The sequence below is a fragment of the Phasianus colchicus genome, chromosome 1 (assembly GCF_987193195.1).
Source record: "Phasianus colchicus chromosome 1, bPhaCol1.hap1.1, whole genome shotgun sequence".
In the NCBI taxonomy this organism is placed as follows: domain Eukaryota; kingdom Metazoa; phylum Chordata; class Aves; order Galliformes; family Phasianidae; genus Phasianus; species Phasianus colchicus.
The window spans coordinates 154,705,055-154,708,482 of NC_143436.1; positions in this window are offsets into that span (position 1 = coordinate 154,705,055).

Genomic DNA, 3,428 nt, shown 5'->3' on the forward strand with positions numbered 1-3,428 from the left:
AGCCCCTCTCTGCCATATATCAGCACTCCTGGTTATCTGGAGAGGTCCCAGAGGATTGGAGGCTTGCTGGTGTGACTCCCATCTACAAGAAAGGCCAAAAGGAGGAACTGGGGATCAAGCATGTCAGCCTGGCCTTGGTACCAGGGAAAGTTATGGAGCAAATCATCTTGGGTGAGATCACACGATGTGCGTGGCATCCAGGGCATCAGGCCCAGCCAGCACAGGTTCATGAAAGGCAGGTCGCGCTTGACCAACCTCATCTCCTTCTACAACTGGGTGACCAGCCTGATAGATGAGGGTAAGGCTGTTGATGTAGAATAGATAGACTTGAGAAAAGCCTTTGACACAGTCTCTCACAGTATTCTTCTGGGGAAACTGACTGCCTGTGGCCTGGACAGGTATACCCTTCTTTGGGTAAGGAACTGCCTGGAGGGCCATGCCCAGCGGGTAGTGGTTAATGGAGCTAAGTTCAGCTGGCAACCCGTTATGAGTATTCCCCAATGGTCAGTACTGGGGCCCATCTTGTTTAATATCTTGACTGATGACCTAGATGAAGGGATTGAGTGTACCCTCAGTAAGTTTGCAGATGACAAGCTGGGAGGTCGTGTCGATCTGCCTGAGGGTAAGGAGGCCCTTCAGAGGGATCTAGATAGGCTGGACAGCTGGGCTGAGGTGAACAGGATGAGGTTCAACAAGGCTGTCAATGGTTTACAGGCTGGTTCGGCCCAGTTCCGTGACTAGCGGGGTGGAGGGATTTCGCAAAATCCCCACCTCCGGAAAAAGGGAACAGGGGACCCCAAAATAATTAAAAACAGCAGCAACGATCTGAGGAGAAACAAATTAATTTATTAAATATTTTATTGGAATGCAAGATAACACACTATAATACAAAATAATTAAAATTGAAGCTAATAAATCAAATATAATGGGAGAGAAAATGTCCAAAAGGTGGATAGGCCTCACCACAACGCTGAGGTGAGATGCGCAGTGCAGTTGAGCAGCAGGGAGATGGGAGGAGAGCCGACGACGAAGAGCAGGTGAAGAAGAGCACATCAGGTGACCTTGCCAGGAGTTATATCTCCTCCCTGTGACCGCAAAGTCCACTGGGGAATGTAGTTCTTCTTCTCTTCCAGGCAGGTACCCAGAACTTGAGCATTAACAGTTAAACTGCCAGTGCCCCACATGATGTTATGATGTGGAATACCGAAAACCAAAAATCACAAAACCATGACAAAGGCCAAGTGTCGGGTCCTGCACTCTGGCCACAAAAACCCCATGCAGTGCTATAGGCTGGGGGCTGAGTGGCTGGATGACTGTGAAGAGGAAAGGGACCCGTTGGTGTTGGTTGATGCTCAGCTGAACATGAGCTGACAGAGTGCCCAAGTGGCCAAGAGGGCCAACGGCATCCTGGCCTGCATCAGAAATAGTGTGGCCAGCAGGGGCAGGGAGGTAATCATTCCCCTGTACTCAGCACTGGTGAGGCCGCACCTTGAGTACTGTGTTCAGTTTTGGGCCCCTCACTACAGAAAGACATTGAGGCCCTGGAGCGTGTCCAGAGAAGGGCAACGAAACTGGTGAGGGGTCTGGAGCGTAAGTCCTATGAGGAGCGGCTGAGGGAACTGGGATTGTTAGTCTGGAGAAGAGGAGGCTCAGGGGAGACCTCATTGCACTCTACAACTTCCTGAAGGGAGATTATGATGAGGAGGGGTTTGGCCTCTTCTCCCAGGCAACAAACAGGACCCGGGGAAATGGCCACAAGTTGTACCAGAGGAGGTTTAGGTTAGACATAAGGAAGAACTTTTTCTCTTAGAGAGTGGTCAGGCACTGGAATGGCCTGCCCAGGGAGGTGGTGGTGTTGCCATCCCTGGCAGTGTTTAAGAGGTGTCTGGATGAGGAGCTACGAGATATGGTTTAGAGGCTTGTGGTAGCAATGTTAATGGGAGGATGGTTGGACTAGATAATCTTGAAGGTAGTTTCCAACCTTACAATTCTATGATTCTATGATTCTATGAATTTAGTATCATTGAATTGTTTAGGTTGGAAAAGACCTTCCAGACCAACAAGTCCAACCATCAACTTGATCTGCCAAGTCTCATCACTAAGCCACATCCCTCAGTGCCATATTCACATGTCACTTAAAAACCTAAAGGGATGGGGATTCCACCACCTCCCTTGGCAGTCCATTCCAATGTTTGATTATCCCTTCCATGTTAGTCAGCAGTCAGCTCAATATGAGCCAGCAGTGTGAGCAGGTGGCCAAGAAGGCCATGGCATCCTGGCTTGTACCAGAAATAGTGTGGCCAGGAGCAGGGAGGCAGTTGTCTCCCTGTATTCAGATCTAGTGAGGCCACACCTCAAGTAGCATGCTCAGTTTTGAGCCCCTCACTACAAGAAGGATATTGTGATGTTTGAGCACTTGGAGAGAATAGGCATGATGCTGGTGAAGGACCTGGACACAAGGGTTGTGAAGAACGGCTGAGGCTGTTCATTCTGGAGAAAAGAAGGCTGAGGAGAGACATTACCGCTCTCTACAAATATCTGGAAGAGGTTCTGGCGAGGTGGGGGTCAGTTTCTTCTCTCAGGTGACGAGTAATAGAACACAAGGAAACTGTCTCAATTCTGACAGAGGAGTTTCAGATTGGACATTAAGAAGAATTTTCTCATGGAAAAAGTCATGCATTAGAATGGCTGCTCAGAGGAGTGGTGGAGTCCCCAACCCTGAAGCTGTTGTCCAGGGCACGTCAATAATCACCAAGGTTGGAAAAGCCTCCAAGATCATCCAGTTCAACCATCCACCTACCAGCAATATTTCCCACTAAACCATGTCCCTTGGTACAAAACCTACACATTTCTTGAGCACCTCCAGGGTTGATGACTTTACCACTTCCTTGGGCAGCCTGTTCCAGAGCTTGACCACTTGTGGGGAAGTTTTTCCTAATGTCCAACCTGAATCTCCACATTGTGGACTTGGCATTAAGGGACATGGTTTAGTGATAGGACTCAGTAGGTCAGGCTGATGGCTGGACATGACACTCTGCAAGGTCTTTTCCAGCCTAGATGATTTCATGATTCAAACCTCCTTGGTCACCAGTGCTGAGTACAGAGACAATCACTTCCCTGTTCCCGCTGGCCACAAGTATTTCTGACACAAACCAGGATGCCATTGGTTTTCTTGGCTGCCTGGGCACACTGCTGGCTCATGTTCATCACGTTATCAGCCGACATCTCCCATTTAATCCGCATCGCAGTCTCATTTGTGATGTTTTTGAAGAGAAGTTGAAAAAAACACAGAGGAAGGCCGAGGGGAATTAAACGTTAGAAACAGCCAACGTGTAGCGTGGCACAACGCAAACAGAGGAAGGAACGGCAGAATGGGGCCCAAACTGCCCCCTTGCAGTCTTCTTCCATCTAATGCCGCCCCCAGGCCA